Consider the following 23812-nt stretch of genomic DNA (forward strand, 5'->3'; position numbering starts at 1 on the left):
TTGTTGTGCATCTACTATGACCAAGAACATATGGCCCAAAAGCTGTGTGAATCCTCTGCCATGCTTCTTCATGCCAATCACATGGATGCAAAGAAGCAAGTTGAGGAACACTTCTCACTTGATGACAATATGGGCATGCTTTGGCCTTTTCTTCAATGGTTACACCCTGTCCTTGCCACCAGACGAGCTGCATGTAATTACTTTCATGTGCATGATGCCACAGTGTCCTGCGTTTAGCTTAACAAGCATTTGCTTTCTTAATGGTGGAGAAATGACAACATGGTAGCCCCATAGTAAATATCCTGCTTAGATGTTGAGCTCCTTCCATCGAGTTGGGTAAAGTTTCAGTTCTATGGTTGGCTGTCCTTTCCATTCATGAGTTACTATGTCTATCACTTGAGATAGAACAGGGTCAGTATGTGTGTGCTTCCAGACTTGTGCCATAGTTATCAGAGCTGTAGCTACTTATTTCACCTAAATGATCTCCTTCAGGCATGGCTCTGGAGCTGCAACGGCTAAGGGAAACCTGGATAGTCCATCAGCACTCAAATGGTGCTTAGAACTTCTGCAGATAACTACAGAGCCCAACATAGCTCTCGACTAGCAGCCAGGGAAAGAATGCCCACAAAGGGCGATGATCTGTCAGTAGTGTAAATCATTGACCAAAGAGGAATTGATGCAATTTCTTAACTTCAAAGACAATTGAGAGTGCTTTGCACTCAATCTGGACATAGTGGTTTTCTGTCTTGCTTAATGTGAGTTAACTGCCCCCACACCATAGGTTGATGTGTCGCAGGTCAACAGTATGGGCAATGATGGGTTGAAGTGTGTGAGCACTTCAGATAGTGACAAAGCTGTTTTGGCCTTCTAAAAAATCTTCTTCATGTGATCTGACCATTGCCAGTGTATTGATTTATTTAATAGCTCCTGAAGAAGTTTCAGCATCCTAGCTAGGTTAGGAGTAAACTTGGGAACAAGTATGTTGGTAATTCTAATTGACATACATATTGTGGTGATGGAGCTTCAATGATCACCTTCACCTTTGATCACATGGCCCAAATATTCAATTGAATGTTGACAAAGCTCAAACTTGTCCTTCTGGACCCTTTGCCCTTATTCCTTGCGTCTTTGTAGTTTAGCATCAAAATTTTGTAACTGCTCGCACTCAGTTTTCATGGCAATAAGTAAGTCATCTAAATAGAATTGAACCCCGTCAAACCACTCAGGATCTGGTCCATTGTTTGCTAAAAAAAAGTGCGGGAGCTGAGGTGACGCCAAAAGAAGGCTTCAGTACCTGAACGTTCCTCTGTGAGTCACTCTGGTCAATAGCTCCTGTGGACTCTGGTTCCATATGTATCTGCAAGTACCTTTGACACAAGTCAATCTTGTCTGTCCTCCGGCTAATCCTGCAGAAAGTTCATCAATGAGAGGAAGAAGGTATTGTTATCTATAAGAACCAGGTGAATGGTTACTTTGAAGTCTCCACAAAGCCTTAAAAATCCATCTCATTTTAGGACAGGATCCACTGGAGTTCCAGTACCTTACTCTGGACCAGACTCAATTCAGCCTCGGCCTTTGTTTGAGAGCGTATGTATTAGGTCTTGCCTGCAACCATTTGGGTGTTGTGTGAGGCTAACAGCCAGTTTACCAGTGATTCCTTTCATACTGTCCAGTTTTCCATTGAATACTTCTGCATATTTCTTCAATACCTCTTGTGGACCCATGCTTCCACCAATCAACTACTGTACTTGGTGCCAGTTGAGTTTGTGCTGCTCCAACCACAAGTGGCCCAGAAGTGCTGTCTAACACCTATAACAATATACAGTGAAAGTTTATTTCTCTCTTCATTAATCTCCACTGAATCACGGTCATTTAAGACTTTATGTCCTCATAAGGCTTAACAAGTTCCACTAGACTGCATAATAAATTAAACATCTTTGCATCCATAAGAATCAGAAAAGTTGGAACATAAATATCATCTGAAAATCGATTTGCCGGTGTAAACTATTCAAATCTTTCAGTATATGAACTCCATTGTTCATCATACAGCCCCTACTTCCAAATGTTGTCACCATTTTCAAACACAATTGTATTCTAGAAGTGTTAACTAGCTTTATCCATCTCAGTCTCTCCCTCTAATTTGTTTTATTTAACCATCCCATTTTCATTCTGTCCCTTGGATTCTTCACTCGCCATGCTCCCTGCAGCTGTTCTTTCGTGGCTTGCGGTGTCATCTTTTTGCTCACTCACATTGCACAGCATTCCATATGGACTTTTCTTGCCAAAGGGAACAAGACAATAAATATGATGTGAGGACTTGTCACCTCATCACCAGTTGTTATGTTTGTGGTACTGGGAAGCTGAGTGGCCATGAAATAACAGACACAAGAGGCAGAGGGCTGAGGAATAAATGTGCAGCTGTTTAGTTTGCTTGTAAGTCATCTACCCAAAATGCCCTCTCACATTACGTTCAGTATGTAACACACAAGGAAGCTTGACAGCAACATATAAGAGACAAAATACACATGAATACGTGATGATATCCAGCTATATTACAAAAGAGGAGATTTGGATGAGGTCAAATTTTGACTGATTGGAAAATAAAAGCCTTTTGTGATAGACTACACTCATTCGTTGAATGATAAAAATGAAACCCATTGCTCCATAATCTTCATTTTAAATGCCCTTTATTCAGCTACACAGTATTCGGGATTCAATGCCACCAGGCCATACCATTTAACAATGAGCTTCTGTCACACTATAGTTAGATAGATAGATAGATAGATACTTTATTCATCCCCAAGGGGAAATTCAACATTTTTCCAGCGTCCCATACACTTATTGTAGCAAAACTAATTACATACAGTATTTAACTCAGTATAAATATGATATGCATCTAAAATCACCCTCCCAAAAAGCATTAATAAATAGCTTTTAAAAAGTTCTTAAACAGTTTACTAAAGTGCATTGAGTGGTAACTTAAGCTCAGTCCTAACCCCGGCACTTTAACATGTCTTGCCCCTGGTGGTTGAATTGTAGAGCCGAATGGCGTTGGGGAGTAATGACCTCTTCATCCTGTCTGAGGAGCATTGCATTGACAGCAACCTGCCGCTGAAGCTGCTTCTCTGTCTCTGGATGGTGCTGTGCAGAGGATGTTCAGGGTTTTCCATGATTGACCGTAGCCTACTCAGCGCCCTCCTCTCTGCCACCGATGTCATACTCTCCAGTTCTGTGCCCACGACAGAGCCCGCCTTCCTTACCAGCTTATTAAGACGTGAGGCGTCCCTCTTCTTAATGTTGCCTCCCCAGCACGCCACCACAAAGAAGAGGGTGCTCTCCACAACTGACCGATAGAACATCTTCAGCATCTCACTACAAACATTGAATGACTCCAGCCTTCTGAGGAAGTACAGTCGACTCTGTGCTTTCCTGCACAGGGCATCTGTGTTGGCAGTCCAGTCTAGCTTCTCGTCTAACTGCACTCCCAGATACTTGTATGTCTTAACCTGCTCCACACATTCTCCATTAATGATCACTGGCTCCATATGAGGCCTAGATCTCCTAAAGTCCACCACCATCTCCTTGGTCTTGGTGATATTGAGACGCAAGTAGTTTGAGTTGCACCATATCACAAAGTCCTGTATCAGTTTCCTATACTCTTCCTCCTGACCATTCCTGACATACCACACTATGGCCGTGTTATCAGCAAACTTCTGCACATGGCAGGACTCTGAGTTATATTGGAAGTCTGATGTGTACAGGGTGAACAGGACTGGAGAGAGCACGGTCCCCTACAGCGCTCCTGTGCTGCTGACCACCGTGTCAGACCTCAACAGTCTCCCAACCGCACATACTGCGTTTTGCAAAAGCTCCCTGAGTTTCTGGCAGACTTTCCTTCTTGAATTTAGCATGGCTGTGAGAATTAAGAGATGCCATGTAGAGCACAGTAAAGGGCGAAGAAGAAGATGGAAGTATTCTCAACAGAAGACAGTATCCATGCTCTTTGTTGAAAACTTCATAAGTTCATCTACCTGACCTTCAGCAGGATTGACAGGAGGTTTCTTCATGTAATTCTGTGTAAAATTTGCCAAATGCAGTGTCCATAATGACAATTTCAAACCAGTTGCATTATCTCTGACTATTGTTGTGTCCATACATCTTATTTTTTTACTTAGGTTTGTTACTGCAAACTGATATTCTCTATACAAAGAGAAGCAGCAGACAGGGCAAGCATGAGGGTAAGGTGAAATAGGGTATTTATTAGTCGGAATCTGAAGAACTGCCCAGCTCCTGCTAATAAATAGCATGTTTGAATGGCACCTAATGAGGAAATCAGCCCCACCCGACAGTAACTGAAATAAATGAAACCCTCTTTAAAGACAGTTAAATAAAAATCTGATTTAACATCAGCTGAGGGGAAGGAAATTCTCAGTTCTGTGACTCATCCAAAAGATAGAGCATGAAGTATGGTTATTATCAATATTCTCATGAGACCTCAAGAAGTGATGAACTGAAGTAGTCTGCAAATTTTTGTGCTAGATCCATTTTTTGTGGATTGGAAAAAGGACCATGGTGAAATATTTTAATTGTAGGATTTGGATTGTAATCAGCTGTGGATTTTCTCGAAGTATGTAAAGTAATAGTTGTCCTGCAGATGAAAAGTTAAGCAGAATTCACAGTGAATAGTATTATTTGGTCTTCCACTTGAAACATGAGCAGTGAATTAATTTACATCATTTAAAATTTTTGGCTTTATTTCTTATTCTTAGTGCTTGGCAAATGCAACAAACAATTCTTTAACCCTTAAGGGAGTCTCAGCAAAGTTAGGCTGTAGTCATTTTCAGCATGGCAGGAAGAATCAGCACGGTAGGGGAAGGTCCTAATTGCCAAGCTAGTCTGGAAAGTTGGATTGCATGGGGCCCAGGCAGAGATAGCTAATTTGATTCCTAGTTTGCTCTATGGTAGGAGGTAGAGAATGATAGTGTTAGGTTATTTCTTGGACTGGGGGGCCTGTAAATAATTGTGTCCTGCAGGGGCCGAGGCTGAGAGCTTTGTTCATTATGTACAGCAATGACAGGGATATGAATGTACAAGGCACAGTTGTTGAGTTTAGGGATGATATTAAAATAGGCAATATCATAGTGAAATAACTATCAAAATTTGGAGATCTTGATGGCAAGGAGTGGGCTGAAGTTTGGCAAACATCTTTCAATTCAGGTAAGGACTCTCTTCCTAGGAATATAAGAGTTTAAGGGGTGACATAAAGAATATAAAATCATGAGGGTTATAGACAGGGTGATTTTTTACCTAGGAAAGAGCGACTAAAATCTAGAGGGCATAGGTTTAAGAGGAGAAGTGAATGAACTAGAAAGCATCTGAGGGGCAACTTCTTCAGAGGTTGGTGCATATATGGGAACTGCCAGAGAAAGTGACTGAGGCTGATACAATAACCATTTTAAGGATGTTGGAGGGATATAGAGGGATAAGGGTCAACTCAGGAAATAGGACTAGCCTGCTGGACACTATAGTCAGCATTGACAAGTTGGCCTGAAAGGTCTGTTTGCATGCTGAGTTACTCCATGGTTCTAAGCTAAACATGCAAGTACTGGCTCTTTATGATAGCTTGAATTCAGTTGCTCTACATTGTTGGTCTTAAGTTTGCTGACAACACCAGAGTCATCATCACCAAAGGTGGTGATGAATCAGCACGAAGGAGGGAGATTGAAAATCCGGTTGGATGGTTCCATAACAACAGCCATTCACACAGCACCAGCAAAACCAAATGGCTGATTGTTGACTACAGGATGAAGAAACCATAGGTCCATGATTGGAGATGGAGAGGATGAATACATTTAAATTTATTGATATAAATCAGTCAGCAATTTCCACTGTCCACTTAGCAGCCATAACTAAAAAAACCATATAGTCAATTTGCTCTACTAATTCACAAGTTGCACTACATTCCACTTCTCCAACAGAGAAAGCAGAGATCTTTGATGGACACCACATTGAGAAGGCTATTAAAAAGGAAAACTTTAATTTCTAGAGACATCCAAACAGAAGCAAAGAAGATGTGTTTTAATTAAGACTTAAGTTTCATTAGTCGCCCCCTAGGTATATCAGGAAAAAATGTCGAATTTCTGTATTTCATAACTGAACTTATAATGATATGACAAATCTTATTGCCAAATAACTTCTCTGACAGTGAAAGGTTAGTGCTACATGCTTGGGTGTTACATGCATTCTTTCAGTATACATTGTTGGAGAGCTTCTTATATTTTTACTTTCTGTCCCTTATCTACAACATATCTTTAATTCTCATTAATTTTTTGATACTTACTTTTACAAAAGCCAGGATGTTCTAGTCAGCGGTTAGAAGAAAGCTGTCAAGCAATGCAAATCTCTACCCATTTGATGATCTTTTCACTTTTGGTTTCGGAGTCAAGAGTTTTCAGTTGGGGTTGGCATGTCATGACAATTGTCACTGTCATAGAGTCAAGTTGCATGGAAACAGGCACCTTACAACCTATTAATATTAATCCTATTTTCCAGAGATTTGTAAAAGGTTATGAGAGACTCTGTTTCCATCATTGTGACGTGATGCATTCCAGGTATCAACATACTCTGTATGAAAAAGGATCTCCTTGGTTCCATGCTAAATCATTTATCCTACATCTATTACTCTGGTGTTATCTACCTCTGATGTGGAGAAAGAATTCTTGTAATCAACTCTATTTATCCCTTTGTAATTTTGTATACCTTGATTCTGCCCTCAAGCCTCCTCCACTTCAATAAGAGCGGACCTGGCTCCTCCAATTTTACCTCATAATTCAAATGTTCCATCTCATGCAATATACTGGTGAATCTCCTCTGCATTCTTCTCAGTGCTATTACGTCTTTCCTATGGTGTGCAGAACTCTAAATGAAGATCGACCAATGATTTATCACAATTTGTTCAATGTATTGACTAATAAAAGTCAATGTCATATATGCTTTCTTATCTACCTGGCCAGTCATTATCAAAGATCCTTAGACTTGTACACCAAGTCCTTTAATTCCTCCCTAGGATTTATGGTGTGTATTCCAACCTTTTGTGATGTGATTAATTTTGATAGGTAATTAATATTTTACATAGATCAAATTAATTTTATTTAATACATATGTTTAATATGTTTCAGAAAACAAAATAAAGAATGACACGCAGGTGAGACTGAGTTGGAAAAAAAATGTTATTGTAAAACCAGGACACTTGCAAGTACAAGTCAGATGAATGACAGCTTTAAAACATATTTTCAGAGCAGACCAAGTCTTCCATAGCAATTAATTATTAATAAATAATTAATATTCAATTTCATTTCTACAATGCAAAGTAATTATTTTTCATCACAAACAGAGCATCAAAGATAAAATCTTGTGACAAATTACTGAAGTTTCTGAGTTAATTGTAGAGTATGTGGCAGTGACAGCTGCTAAATAGGAACTGATGAAAAGCCCTTCCAGGTATTTGCCATTATCAACAATAATGGATGGCAGAATCTCCTAAATTTCATTAAGAAATAAGACTCTTACTAGGAAATGGTTATCACAGGAGAGCCCAACTTTAAATACATGGACGGAAATTACAACAGACACTTACAAAACGGAGAAGATAACAGCATCTGTTAATCATAAGCTAGAACAATTTGATTCATACTGAGAAAAATAGTTTAACTACATAATGCCTCATAGGCCTGATTTTATTCTCACAAATCAATGAATATGTTGTAAAACAATCACTCCCTACTTGTAACACGAGTGAATCTGCAGATGCTGGAAATAAATAAAAACACAAAATGCTGACAGAACTCAACTGGCCAGACAGCATCTATGGGAGGAGGTAGTGACGACGTTTCAGGCCGAAACCCTTCATCAGGAGGGTTCTCTCTACTTGTACATAGTTTTTTTCCTTTTGCTTGTTTTTTTTCTTTCCATTCTTTTCTATAAGTGCGTACCTCAGATAAATACTTCGTGGAGATTTGTGATATATATGATTATATGATATATATGTACAGTTTGAAATACATCTTATGGAAATGTTTGTTTGATGATGAACTTCAATAAAAAATAAATTACAAAAAAAAGAAATAAGAGCAAATGATGATCTTCATGTCTTGCTGTCGTGGATTCAGATTCATATATTAAACTTAAGAATTTTCATTTCTTGCGTTAGAAGTTATCTGAGTATTCTTCTGCATGAACTGAAGCAAGCACCACTCTTCCTTAATTCATATATAGAGAAATTTCTTTAGCCAAAGGGTGGAGAATTTGTGGAATTTGTTACCACAGGCAGCTGTGAAGTCCAGGTGGTTGGGTATATTTATTTAAGGCAAAAATTGATAAGTTCTTCATTGGACTGGGCATCAAAGGTTACGGGGAGAAGGCCAGGGAGTTGGGCTAAGGAGGGGAAAAAAAGGATGATCCACGATTGAGTGGCAGGACAGACTCAACCGGTCAAATGGCCTAATTCTGCTCCTCTCTCTTGTGATCCACATACTGTACACACACACACACTTTCTCTCTCTCTCTCTCTCTCTCTCTCTCTCTCTCTCTCTCTCTCTCTCTCTCTCTCTCTCTCTCTCTCTCTCTCTCTCTCTCTCTCTCTCTCTCTCTCTCTCTCTCTCTCTCTCTCTCTCTCTCTCTCTCTCTCTCTCTCTCTCTCTCTCTCTCTCCCTCTCCCTCCCTCCCTCCCTCCCTCCCTCCCTCCCTCCCTCCTTCTCCCTCTCCCTCCCTCTAGAGGGCACCATCTAAGTCAAACGCTAATAATTTTAAACTGAATACATGCATCTGTATTCTGCAGAAGTCACTGGCCTAACCTAAAACAGTGGATTGCGAGAGTTACTCTTTTACTGTCAATCCCAAGATGTTGGCTGTTGTCTCTGCTTAATCTTACTGTTAAAAAATTATTTCACATGTGCTAATTTTCATTCGCTGTGTCTCTGGCCATTGTGAAATTCCAGCTAATTGCTTTTGAGGTATTTGGCAATCTTTCTTACCGCTTACAGGATTTCCCTGTTTTGCTTCAGTGAGAAATATGGCCAAACCCGGGTTCAAATTATTAACATATATCAAAAGTGTAACACTGACGATACTAATACCGGGGAACACCAGTCCTTTAGGTAATCCTTCATCATTACTCTTTACTTTCTGCTGGCTGTACAAATCTGCGTACTTCGCCGCCACTGTTCCCTTAATCTCACATCCTTAAAATTTGTAATCTTTTGTAAGTTCTTTCTTTTTATTGGTCTTCTCGTCCGGCAATTTCATCGAATTTTAAATCAGAACCATTCATAAAATTCGACAATTGATATCACTGGGCAACTTGATGCAAAGCGGCGCATATTCGGCGTGATTTATAGCAGGAGAAGACCGTTGAAATATTATGATAAATGTTTTTACTGGAAGAAGTCAGGTTAATAGAACAAGGGCACCGTAAACGCCAAAAGCAAGAACTATCAAGGATTTTAGGGGGAAAATAGGTTTGGAGAGGCGCCCAATGACCTCAGTCGGTTGACATTTCAGACTCTTTGGTCTGCTTTCAATTTGCGAATTTGGTCGATTTGCGGGCGTGTCGCTGAAAGTTGGAGATCGCCCAGCTCTGAGTCGATCCCTCCATCGACTCAGCTCTGAGCTGCTCTGCAGGTAGTCCCAGATTCCAGTCCCACTTTCACCAAAACGTAGTCTCCACATAAAGAAATCATCCGTGCTGCAAGAAGCACCGCTGGGTGACAACCGGCTTCGCACTGAGATGCCCAGAAAGTGAAAACTGAAGAACGCTTCGACTCTCCCACTACGAGCTGAGGTAGGGGTCAGTTTCAGCAAACCGTAATCGCTTGGGCTCTGAATTACTTTGCTTCTCCTGGCGTTATTTGAGGGTAACTCGCTCGTAATGTATGAGTTTAGCAAAAAAAAAATCGATTTATTAATAGTTCGTATTTTATTTCAGTGCAGATCGAATTGTTCAGGAACTGCTTAACTTTCCCATGAGAAATCCCCCGTAAGTGTTTGGTGTGAGTGTTTAATTTCCCATTTAGCTTTAACTTCGAGTTGGGAGTTTTCTCTGCGAGGTTGAGCTGTCTGTTGTATTCTGCTGACACTAGGATTATTTTATACACAATTACCACCTGATTTAATTCGTGTTATAAAGCCATGCATTTTTGTTGTTCAACGGCCCACGAAAGCATTACTTACTCCCGCCTGTTGGCTTGAATTAACCTGGTTTAATTCTATCGGATTGCTAGGCGTTGCGTGCAGGCTGGAAAACGGTGGCTTCGGTGTAAGGAGACGGGGACCCTCCGGCAGACCGCGGAAAAGGCGGGGAACAGACAGGTCGAAAGAACAGAGGGGGCGGGGGGACTAAATGAGGAGGGGGCTCTGGAGGAGGGAGACGTGCTGAGAAAGAATAGATATAATTTGTCTATCGCAGTACCGGAGAGGAGGGGGGTGGGAGCGAATGAGATGGAATGAACAAAGTCGAGTTTGGACTTAACCATTACGTGTTGCTGACAGACCCCTTAAGTAGCCTCGACATAGGAATAAAATTGCTCTGGCCTATTGCACTCTACGCCTGCATTTACATGAGACTTCCCACCAGTTTTTTTCCAGGTGCATTCGCTCAGTTTTGTGTTTTTTTCTTATCTCGATACATTCCAGCCACACAATCTTCGAACTTCAACTATTTTCTTGCCGTGCACTCGTTGTAACCTGAATGATAAAAGGCAATTTCACATATAATTTCCTGCAACCAATTAAAACAAACAAATCCATCTGGCTTCTTGTTCTGTAGTCTCGAGTTTTGTTTCCCCTTTCTTTGCGATGTGACATTTTCCGCGTGCATCATGCGAGATTGATACCAGAATTCAGAATGAGAGCAACTCGGGATTAACCCGCATCCCAATGAGTTAACAGGGTTTTTTTTTGTTTTCTTATAAAGCAAGCGCCGTTTGTAAGATTGAATGAAGCCTTTAAAGGGGGTGGTGGTGATGAGGTCGCCCCTTCAGAATGTCCATGAAGGTTCCCAGCCATCCAGCTCATTGTATAACAAGCAGAATATCAAGTAAATCAAGGCAATTGGATTTGCTGTGGAGTCCAGAAGACGTCTTGCCGCTCATCCAAGCGGCTTCTTCAGTTCTGATCCGTGTTTATAATGCAGAAAACTACCCACCTTGTCTTCTAGACAACACAGCAAGTCCAGTGGCCTTGATTTACTACTGCTTGTCGTAGCTCCTTCAGGTTAGGAACCACTGAGGGAAGTGACTAGGTCGGTGGTGCAATTCCAGATGGCAACGGGAGCTCTCACGTTGACGCAGTCCCCGCCTTCGGGGGCCACAGATAGAGGTGCTATGGGCGATTCATGAGGTGGGGGTGGGGGAGAGAAAAAGAAACGTCCACAGGTCAGAGAACAAAACGGTAAACTTGCGCAGGATTTCCTTAGACTGAGGTCGGGAAATAGTAAAGGCACAATATACTGTTTTCCTCGGCGTTTCATGAACCGCAATTATTTGTGCTTATACCTTTTTCAGAGTGCAAGGCGAAGCTTTGTACTGAATCGTCGTTGATATTGTGTGGGTTTTATCACTGAGAATCCATGGCGGACGGGACATCTCAGCAATCCCGCAAACCTGGTTAATGATCTTCACACTGAGAGTGGAAGCTAATGGTGAAAATGAAAAGGGCGGGGTGGCGGGGTTTATGTACATCTGCCGGGTTGAATAGCGGCCCCCGTGAAATAAATGTTGGATTAACCGTTTTAAGAAATAATAATGTTTTAGGCGGCAAAACTGGTGTGCCGTTTTTTTTGTTTTAATAAATCACGTTGATCGAGCTTCCACGGGAATTGAAGGATTAGCGGAGAATAGTCTTATCGGAGTAGTGTGAAGAATGACTCTAGCGCGAACTAGTGCTGGTTCCATACTGAATATGAAGCAGGGTTACAAGAATGTATATGATATATATATATATATATATTTACACACACACACACGTTTATGTTTTTTAGAAAGAAGCAAGGAACTTGGATATCGGGGGTAGAAATTTGGTGTCAGACGTGTTGGCCAACGAATGGTTCGATTATTTTAATGATCTTATCTTGTCCTATGTTGGGGAACTGTAACTTCTCAAGGGGAAGAACCGGTAGTAGGATCGCAAAATACTTACTGACTCTCTTAAGGAGAGGGCTCTGAAATGGATTCTGGTACTTCAGTCTCTACTTGTTCCGGCAGCAGCCGCCATTTCTGCTGTTGTTCGGACATAGATTAGCAGAACACGGTACAGGCCCTTCGCTCCACCATGTTGTCCCGACCTGTAGTGGGCTCCATGCTCTTGCCACTCTGTATAGCAAAGAATCTTACATTCCTTCAATCACCTTAAAATTGTGCCCACTCATTTTGGTTAATTTCCGCTCTGGGAAAAAAGGCACTGGCTTCCAACTCTGTATATGTGGGTAGAGATATAAAATATCTATATAATATACCTTATAACTACACACTTAATTGTATTTCTCTTCTCCACCACTACCACCAGATGGATAGAAGTTAATTGAACTGTTCCTGGGCTAAATTAGATTCATTGCTGAAGAGGAATTACTTGCAAACAAAAGTAACAGAACATGCTGGGAGTACTTTGATCATCCAACACCCGTGAGGATAGAAAATAAGCTATATTTCCACATACACGACCTGATTGGGGTATTTCCAACATCCTGTTCGTGTTTTAGTTTTAAATCACCTGAGGCATTTTGTCTATTCTTCTAAAATCCATATCTTAATACTTATTTATAAATAACGCATTCTAATCTACGTCCTCCAAATATCCCCTAACGTTCTCTTTTCCTAGTCTTTAAGTAGGAGTTTGCCAACTGAAATTCACAGGTTTGTCTTAGTTCTCTCTGAGACGGTCCCTATTTACATTCTTTGGCAAGAAATACTGGCGATTCGTCGGGCCCCTTAAGGTTCTTACTGCTTTCGGAACGGTGATGTTTTTAATACGTGCAAAATAAGCTCAATCGATTCTATCACGGCAAGTAACAAGATAAAGAAGAACACTAATTACATTCCCAGACTAATAGAGGTGGAAATGTCGAATGTGCAAAGTGCATTGGGCCGCTCTTACAGCCGAGTTGATTGTCATTAAGTTGAAATAGATATTCAGCTTGTTGAATGCAAACGGCGTTGCGATGCTGTTCACGTGGGAGCCGTACAGTCTTCAGATGTGGCCAGGTCTTGAGTATTGTGTTTACCTCGGGCAAAATACTAAACCCCCAAAGTTGTGTAAGCAGATGGCTCGTGATGGAGAACCGGTTGAAGAATCTTCTACCATCAACCCCCCAATTAAGTAAATGGGGACACGTTACAATAGTATAAAAACATTTCAATTGGAATAGGGAGGTATGTTTGCAATCCCCAAAACCACAAGTGCAGATATGTGGATGGTGATAATTTCCCATTGCATTAGGTAATGAACAATTCTAGCGCTGAATGGTATTTGCAAGGGGATCTTGGTTTTCTCTCTCTTGGTGAGTCAGGTGGATCGAATGAAGACAGCAATGCGAGTTGGAGTGTGAAAGGGGTGTGATTTGGCTATACGGAGACTCTAGGGAAGTGGACGGTGTGCATTTTGGCGTATTTGCAATAAAATATGACCACGAAGGAAAAGACCACGAAATAATTGATACGATGGAACAAGAATACATTTTCTTTTAACATGGGGAATCAAAATGGAATGTTCAGAAGGATCGAAACAATACTAGTTTTTTTCATGTAGGTGCATACGCCAGTATTCCGAAAACTTCCCTTCCTAATATTTTCAAGTCATTTAAGAACCATTTGATATGCAAAAAAAGTAAGTTGCACCTACCAAGCCTGTAAATAGAGTGAAATATGCAGGATACAATATATTTTACTGTAAATGGTCGGTATGGAACGGGTCTAGGCTGCACTGATAGGAACCCGAAGCCCATCCTGTCATTTTATTCTACATGTTAACATGTTGCCTGGATCTGGCCCACTCAGCCTTGGGAATCCCATCCGATCTACCATCCAGAACCTTTTTTGTGGATTACGCTGCTAGGGGCAATACTTTCTGAACTACCTTTGTCTCGTTAGAACACATTATAAGATTCACCCCTCAGCATTTAAGTTGAAATTCCAAGATTTTGCAAGCTGTCTCGTATTTCTGACTGTGATTCCCAATACTATGCGTGCTTGCTTACTTTTCTCCATTGCCTCAGTTTGTTCATCCTTTAGTCAAGAATGTTAATTAAACACACGGACCTTTCATGAATATTGTCCATAGCTCATCCACATTAATTTGATCCTCAAGTGATTATCTCTGTACAGCTGCTCATCTCCAACATTTTGTGTGTATTTTAGACTTCCAGCATTGTAGTAGTTTGCTTTTATATTTGCATTTTGTGTTCGTTTTACCCACCCCCATTCTATTCTCCTGAATTCTTAATACTGCACTGCTTTATTATACAATTTATTAGAAACCAGGCAGAAAGTTTATTCATCTATCTTTGCATATAAAGTGCTAAAATATGGGAAATCGGCTTGCCTGTGAGGTACCGAGTTTTTATTTATCCTAGGTACATCCAAGGTTTTTTCAATGGAATGGTGAATCATGGTTTCTTTCCAATTTTCATTGACTCATCATAGTAACTACTGTATATTGTATGATGTATGACAAAACTACTTACATCATATTTGCACCCAATGGAAATGGTTGCATCAAAATATTTAACTGTTAATGACATCCTTGTACATCTCCCAATTTATTGCAAGCCTTTACATAGTTGTGTGCTTCATTTAATACAAGTAATTTAGCTTCATCTGAAATTGATAAAATCTGATTTCAAAAAGTGTGCTGAAAAAGAGATTTGTGTGCAAATCCCCATTTATTGATAATGTCCTTTGTAAGTTAACAAATTAATATTTATTACAAATTATTGCCTTATGTCATCATGATTCATTCATTCAAAGTTACATTTGTTTGTGCAACTTTGTCAGTGATTTCCACTAAGCATTAACTAAATGCAGGACTTAAACCATGGAAGAAAAGATAATATGCATGTATTCATCTGGGAAATATGATCTCAGCTTCTTTGTGGATATTTTAATTTTCTGCTCATGGTTGATTTTGCATTTTAATATTTCCATATACTTGGAGTTTTGTTTTCTCATGTTAATAATATAAACCTGAAGGTGATACTTGTGTGTTCCAAAATTAATTTTTGGTGAAAGGATGAGGTGAGTCAGTGGTGGGTGCAGGCAGAGGGATGTAAATAAGTTTATGCAGGATATATAGTAGTCTTTCATCATTTTAATTGGAAACAAATGTTTTTATTGTGGCCATGTATATATTTAATAAAACTATATTCCATTGCCCATGATTGTCTTCATACATATAATCTTTTTCAAAATTTTAAAATCATGTTGGTATCCTATCAGTGGGATTAGAACATTTCTCTATTTCCTTGTATTGAAAAGAGTTTCTTACATACATGTTAAAACTCTTCCTTACACTTATCTACCTGTATGCTTCTATTGAATGTACCTTACCATTATTAGAGAGTCTGATTGTATTCAGGATGACTTTTGCACTCTCCTTCTATGGTTTCTGAGGCCAATGTAATACATGAAAACCTCACTGCAGTACTGAAATGATGAGGTGGGCAGCTGGGTGGATTAGGAGCATATGGGCTTCAGATGAAATGACTCAAATATCTTATTGTCAATCTGAATGCTCCTTCTCTTTTGAACATTTTGACTATTACTACACTTATTTAAGGCTATTTTGAGAGCATTTTGAATCTTCTTTGTATACCTCTCTGTATTTCATCATAACTCAACCCAGTATGTCTATTTCAAGAGCCACATATTGGGCTTGTAAGCAATATGGCCTGACCATTGGAGCTAATTGAGTGTTGTTGGTGTTATGGTGCTGGGGTTGTTGATCTGGGAAAAGAACTGTTGATTTCCTTCTCCTGCCAATGTGTAGGAAACCAAGTATCTCAGTTGCATGGTATGCAAAGAGTTTTATGCCATGTTTGAGGTCTTGATCTTAAAATGCTCTTTTCCTTGTATAGGCAAATACTGCTAGTAAGTTGAAAGCAAAGGTAAGTTCAATTCCTGAGGGCAGTGTTAGTGAAAAATGACTCCTTGGATTTTTCCGTCATACAACATGTGTTTGAACAGATGAACTATAATCTTCAGAGGGTGCTGTTGTAAGCCAGGGACAGATTGGTACAGAATTTCTGTTGTATGGATTTTAAAGTGTAAGACCCACTTTTTAGTATGCTTCAGTGTATCAGTTGACAATAGATGAAGTGGGCAGGTCTCTCTGAGACAACCAAAAAAATCCAATCCTTCTCAGTTCACGGAATTAAGAGCTAATGTGAGATCAAAATGAGCCAATGTGCAGTGGTTACTGCCCCTCATCCTTGGAAACCTTCTGTGGCCAACAGCAAAGAGAATCTCCTATGGTTACTATGAACAGATTTGTCTCCCTTCTTACGGAAGTTCACAATTATGTCTCAAGAGACCCCCTGGCATGTCTTCCTCTTCTCAGTGAAAAACAAAGTTTTGAATTTGTAATTAAAGTTTCTCTCCACCATCTTTAGAATTTTGGTTGGGCCACCACACTCTCCTGACATTTTACTGTTTATCAGTTTGAAAATGGCCTTTTGAAGAAGTGGTGAGACCAGATCAGATATTTTTGTTATGGAGTGAAATCATAGGACTATAGAATTGCACAACACAGAAAAAATCCCTTTCAGACCACTCTTCACACTCATCCTATTTAATTGCATTAAATCAATATCCTTCTGCACTCTTCCACTCCAAGAACCTGTTCAAACATCTTTTAACTGTTGTTATTTTATCTAATCTATAACCTTCTTTGGCAGCTCATTTCATATACCACTGTCTCTGTGGGACTGTTAGATCTTTTTCAAATTTCTCCCCTGCTTTGGGAGGGGGTGGGGTAGTGCAAGAAAGTGGAACTCTATCCTATTTATGTCCCTCATGATTTTATAAACCTACAGTACATAAGGTCACTCAGCTTCTCACAGTTCAGTGAGAACAACCCAATCAATCCAGTACAATGCAACCCCCTATTTCAGGCAACATCCGAAGCAGTTAATGTGATGTTATTACAGCTTTGGTTATTGGAATTCAGAGTTCAATTCCAGTGTCCTTTGTAAGGAAGTTTAACTCACGTTCTTCCTGTGATTGCATGGGTTTCATCTGAGTAAACTGGTTTCCTCCCACAGTCGAAAGCTGTACCGGTTAGCAGGTTAATTTTCCTGTGATTAGTCTAGGGTTCAGTAGGTGGATTGCTGGGCCATTTGACAGAAAGGGCCCATTCCATAATGTATCTCTAAATTCAGATTCAGATGCAGTTTATTGTCATTTAGAAACCACAAATGCAATGCAGTTAAAAAATGAGACAACATCCCTCCGGAATGATAGCACAAAAGCATATGACAAAACAGACTACACCAGAAAATCCATATAACGTTTGGCAATCCCCAATCCAGAGTCCGGAGAGGCTGCTGCGTATTAATATCACGCTACCGTCTTAGCGCGTTCCCTGGAAAGGAGCTCCAATCCAATCCAAATAAGACCAAAAACTAAAGCTACAAGACCTGCACAAAACCACATAGTTACAACATATAGTTACAACAGTGCAAACAATAGCATAATTGATAAAAAAAAAACAGACCATGGGCACAGTAAAAATAGTCTAAAGATGTTAAAAGACCATAAGTTCAAAAGAAACCACCACACAGTTTCCACAAGTCCACAGGGTCCTGATAGACTCGTCATCCCACGCCAGCGGCAGAGGGAAATACCCCCGCTATGGACTTCCACGGCGCTACCTGACTCAGCCTCGCAGACGCAGCACACAATGAAAGCTCTCTGTCCGCAGCGGACTCCGAGTCCGTCGAACCTCCGAGCCTCCAACCATCCCCTCTGGCACAGCTTCTCCGAGCACCATCCTCTGCCGAGCATATTAAGACGCCCCCGCCAACGGCCATCGACAACGTGACCCCGAGGACTGGGAGCCTGTTCTTCCCAGCAGAGTCCCGGACCTCACAGCAGCAGCAGCAACAAAGAAGGTCTTCCTGGAGATTTCCCAATGTTCCTCCATGCTCCCACGTCCGTTTTTCATCTGATTATGATTGCGCACGGCACCCCACTGCACAAATAACAGATAATCAGCTCTGGAGTGGCTGCTGCAAGCTGTGTTGCGCCACCATCTTGTGTGTGTTGTATAAATGAATAATAAATAAAAAATTCTTATGAATTCCATCAAGTGTCTACAACATGATGTCCCAACTCTCTTATGCAATGACTCAGCCAAGGCAAGCATGCAAAATGCTTTTCTCACAGCCCTATTCCCCACCCCATTGCTCCTTTCAGTGAACAATGAACTTCCACCGAAAGGTCTCTCTGTGCTGCAGTGCTTCAGAGGTTCCTGTCACTTACCCTCAGTTTTTACCAGGACTTTAGTTCCCAAAATCCACTGCTGAACATCTGTTGGAACTAAATTCCACCTTCTACTGTTCTGTCCAACTTCCTAGCTGATCTATCACCTGCTGTATCCCCAAAAAACCTTCTTTGCTGCCTAGGACTCTAATCCTCATGTCCGATGTAAGCTTACTGATCAGACTGCCTACACTCTCATCCAAGTCATTTATATCTATTGGACACAACAAAACTTCCAGCACCAAAATATGAAGTATACCACTTATTACAGATTTCCATCAGAAAAATACCCATGCAGTAGTATCCACTGCCTCCTATTATCAAGCCAAATTTGGATCTAATTTGCTAGTGGACCTCTGAACCCTTGTTCCTCATCATTCTGGACCAGCCTACTATGTGAAACCTCATTGAATGCCTTAAAAATTCATGTAAATCTTATCTACCACCCTGCCTTCATCAATTTTCTTAGTTACTACTTAAAAAAAAACCTAAAATCTGTTCCCTTATTGTGTTACTCTTGAGAAATTCTACCAAGTGATCTTCCTCTTTGGCCTGAATGTCTCTATGTCTTTAATAAGTTTGCATTCATTCTTGGCTCTTGATGGCCTGGGCCCATAATGTTTCCATTGCAGATGGTATCAACTGTACTCAAGAATGCATTTAAGTTGTTGGATCATTTTTGTTCTTTCCAAGTTCAAGTTCAAGATTAAGTTCACTTATCATTCACCCATAGCCGGTAATCAGTATGGCTACCTTAATGGAATATCTTGCCTGACAAATATGTTGGAATCCTTTTAAGAAATAGCAAGCATGATAGACAAAGGAGAAATAGTTGATGTTCTGTACTTAGATTTTAAGAAGGCCTTGGACAAGGAGCTACACATGAGGCTGCTTAACAAGCTATGAGACCATGGCATTACAGAAACAATTTTAGCATGGATAAAGCAGTGGCTGGTTGGCAGTAGGCAAAGAGTGCATATAAAGTTGTTGGCTGTCAGTGACTTGTTGTGTTTCATAGGTCTGTGTTAGGAACAATTCTTTTTACAGTACATGTCAATGATTTAGATGATAGAATTGATGGCTTTGTTGCAAAGTTAACAGATGTTATGAAGATAGGTGGAGGGGCAGGTAGTTTTCAGGAAGTAGAGAGGCGACAGAAGAACTTAGATTAGGAGAATGGGCAATGAAGTGTCAGGAATGTATGGTCATGAACTTTGGTTGAAGAACTAAAAGCATAGACTATATTCTAAATGGATTAAAAAATACAAAATTCTGAGTTGCAAAGGGACTTGGGAATCCTTGTGCAGGATTCTCTAATGGTTAATTTGCAGGTTGCGTCTGTGGTAAGGAAGGCAAGTGCAAAGTTAGCATTCATTGTAAGTGGCCTAGAATATAAAAGCGAGAATGTAATGGTGAGACTTCATAAAGCACTGGTGAAGTCTCACTTAGAGTAATGTGAGCAGTTTTGGGACTCCTTATCTAGGAAAGGATGTGCTGAAACTGGAGAGGGTTCAAAACAGGTTCATGAAAATGATTCCAGGATCGAATGGCTTGTCATATGAAAAGCATTTGATGGCTTTGGGCCTGTATTAACTGGAATTCAGGAGAATGAGGGATGATCTCATTGACACCTACTGATAGTGCGGATGTGGAGAGGATGTTTTCTATGGAAGGAGAGTCTAAGACCAGAGGACACAGCCTCAGAATAGATGTCGTTGATAGATTTTTGATTGGTCAGGGCATGAAGGGATATGGGGAGAACGCAGAAGTTTGGGGCTGAGAGCAAAATTGTAACAGCTATAATGAAATGGCAGAGCAGATTTGAAGGACCAAATGACCTAATACTGCTTCTATATCTTATGGTCTTAAGTACTTATACATGAATATAGCCAAACAAAACACTGTTCTTCCGGGATCAAGGTGCTAAACACATTACCAACAGCATATAGCACATAGCACAAATAACACATCTGGCAACGATTTCACAAAAAAACATACAGTCACAAAGAAAAAGATAATAAAGCCCAAGTCCCTGACTGCCATGACTGTTCTTGATGGTAAGTATTCCCAGTCCAGTTTGTTCTTCCACAAACGAACACCAGAGGGCAGCGCCGAGTGAACACTGGAGGGTAGCACCAATGGGAGGGGCCCCAATACATGATGGATTCAGGTGCACTCACAGAGGCCCCTGTCCTCTCCCAAATTGTCCTGGCATCTCTTCCCCTGGGTGGCTTCAACAGGTGACACTGCCGCAGGATGGCCTGGTCCTTGCCACAACCGAGCCTCTGCTGTCAGTCTTGCCAAAGAACCAGTGAACCAGACTTCCAGGATTCTTTATTACCAATGCCCAACAGTGCATTGCATTCACAATAAAAATGTCCAAGATTATCACTTGCAGTGCACACCATCTGACGGTAAGCAGTAAGTCCAGCTTCATTGTTATCAAGAAACTCACTGATGGGATAGTCCTGCAGTGCTTGATGTTTTTAGTATCCAGTGGTAACTTGTGATAATAAAATGAGATGTACAAGATGAACAAATTCACCTTTGACTAGACCTGGAGTGACTGTTGCACCACTACCTCCGCTCGCCAAATGCTTTATATGTCATGGGTTTTCTAGTGGATATTAGTTTTCAAGTACTTAGAAACATAGAAACATAGAAACATAGGAGCCCTACAGCGCAATACAGGCCCTTCGACCCACAATGCTGTGCCAAACATATACTTTAGCAATTACTAGGGTTACCCATAGCCCTATTTTTTAAGCTCCTTGTACCTATCCAGGAGCCTCTTAAAAGACCCTATTGTATCTGTATCCACCACTATTGCCGGCAGCCCATTCCATGCACTCACCACTCTCTGCATAAAAAATCTTCTCAGTACTTACTTCCAAGCACCTTATAACTGTGCCCTCTCGTGTTAGCCATTTCAGCCCTGGAAAAAGCCTCTGACTATCCACACGATCAATGCCTCTCATCATCTTATACACCTCTATCAACTTGTATAGTTGATTCTCTTCCCTTGAAGTGTCCTTAAGTTTGCAATCTGGGAATTGTTTTGCTTATAATTAACTAGCTAGATCTCTTGGCCATGCTCTTCCAACCAGTGCCGATATTTCCTTCCAGAGAAAACCAGAGATTCTTCACAGGAGCCAGTTATAGTGTACATCATAACTGTGTATGTACATATGAATCCTGGTTCTTGTTGAGGGAAATTGTTAAGCACTGCCTGAGAAGAGCCAGTTTTGCTGGGTTCCTCAGACATTCAACATTCATCTTGTGGCAAAAGATCAGTTGTCATTGGAGTGAGAGCCCTAATGATTTCCAACCACAAAATGATTGGTTCTGTTCTCTGTTGGACCATTGCATAAACTGTTTTTTATGCAATTCCTATTTAACCCACACAGAGAAGACACCAACAATATTTTTATTGAGGAGGCTCCAGAGTACAAATTTCTGCTTTTACCAATAGCATTACTCCTTAATGTATACATTTTTAACTGCTGTTTACAGTGCCTATAAAAAATATTCACTCACCCCCTCCCTTTTCGTGTTTTATTGTTTTACAACATTGAATCACAGTGTTTTTAATTTAGCTTTTTTGACACTGATCAACAGAAAAAGACTCTTTCATGTCAAAGTGAAAACAGATCTCCATAGTCATCTAAATTAATTACAAACATAAATCTCAAAATAATTGATTGTATAAGTATTCACCCCCTTTTAGTATGACACACCAAATCATCACTGGTGCAGCCAATTGGTTTTAGAATTCACGTAATTAGTTAAATGGAGATCACCATGTGCAGTCAAGGTGTTTCAATTGATTGTAGTAAAAATACACCTGTTTCTGGAAGGTCCATCTGCTGGTGAGTCAGTATCCTGGCAAAAACTACACCATAAAGACAAAAGAACACTCCAAGCACTCCACGAAAAGATTGTTGAAAAGCACAAGTCAGGAGATGGATACGAGAAAATTTCCAAGTCACTGGGCATCCCTTGGAGTACAGTTAAATAAATCATCAAGAAATGGAAAGAATATGGCAGGGCTGTAAATCTGCCTAGAGCAGACTGTCCTCAAAAACTGAGTGACCATGCAAAAAGGGGACTAATGAGGGAATGCCACCAAGGGACCTATGACAACTCTGGAGGAGTCACAAGCTTCAGTGGCTGATATGGGAGAGACTGCATGTGTTGCCCATAAAGCATTACTTTAGTTTATTATATGTTGGCTTTAGTAATTAGTTTGTAATCGTTTTCTAGTTAAAGTTAAGTTTGTTGAAATTAAATTTGTTGTCTGTGATATATCGTGGCATGTGATGACATCACACCCGGTTTCGCTGCATCTTGTGGGAAAATGCCGGTTTGGAGCAACAGGAAGGAGGGGGCTTGTGTGTGCAGGATCAATGTGAGAAAAGTTTTCTTTCTACGCACTAGAAACATCATAGAAACAAAGCCGTAAGTTCATAAGATAATCGATATGTTGAAGTAAAAATTTTAACGCTGATTCTGTTAAAAAGTAATGATGGTTGATAAAGTTTATGTTCTTTGTTATTTAAGGAGTTGCGGATAGTTTGTGTTGAGGTATTTAAAGCAGTTGATGGCGTAGGTAGATTCTGACTGTATGTTGTACTTTAATGTAATACAGTTTGTTGTTGTTTTACTTTTCCAAGTATTTATGATGTAAATGTGATGCCAAGAAGGAAAAAAAATACTGTATATATTTTGTATTGTTTTATCAACATTTTTCACCATATATTAATGTGGAAGAGTGAACTGTAAATGGTTAATCTTACTGGAATCACGCCTCATTGACTCCGGTTTATACTTGGTGTTTAGTTCAGAGTTTTTACACCTGTGCAGGAACACTACACTGCACATACACCAACTGTTGCCCAGGTGTTTCACCAGTTGCAGCTTTATGGGAGAGTGACAAAGAGAAAGCCACTTTTGAAAAAAAAACTCACATGACTTCTTGGCTAGAGTTTACCAGAAGGCATGTGGGAGACTCTGAAGTCAGCTGGAAGAAGATTCTGTGGTCTGATGACATCAAAAGCGAGTTTTTTGGCCACCAGACTAAACATTGCATATTATCAAAAACACACCATCTCTACTGCGAAGCATGGTGGAGGCTGCATCATGCTGTCGGGATGCTTCACTGTAGCATGCCCTGGAAAAGTAATGAAGGTAGAGCGTTAAGTGAATGCTTCAAAATATGGGGAAATTCAGAAGGAAAACCTGATGAACTGCAACTTGGGAGAAAATTTATTTTCCAACAAGCTAGACCC

At 40.4% G+C, this 23812-nt stretch overlaps 1 protein-coding gene across 1 annotated transcript in view; it reads left to right on the forward strand.

Annotated features, from left to right (window-relative positions):
- Positions 1-9586: 9586 nt before the first annotated feature.
- Positions 9587-23812, forward strand: part of LOC132392750 (collagen alpha-3(VI) chain-like) — a 176841-nt gene continuing 162615 nt past the window's right edge. Inside the window, exon 1 of the mRNA XM_059967060.1 lies at positions 9587-9838. The gene's annotated coding sequence lies outside the window, so the exon portion shown is untranslated. The remainder of the gene's footprint in view (positions 9839-23812) is intronic.

This window comes from Hypanus sabinus, chromosome 4 (assembly GCF_030144855.1).
Source record: "Hypanus sabinus isolate sHypSab1 chromosome 4, sHypSab1.hap1, whole genome shotgun sequence".
NCBI lineage: Eukaryota > Metazoa > Chordata > Chondrichthyes > Myliobatiformes > Dasyatidae > Hypanus > Hypanus sabinus.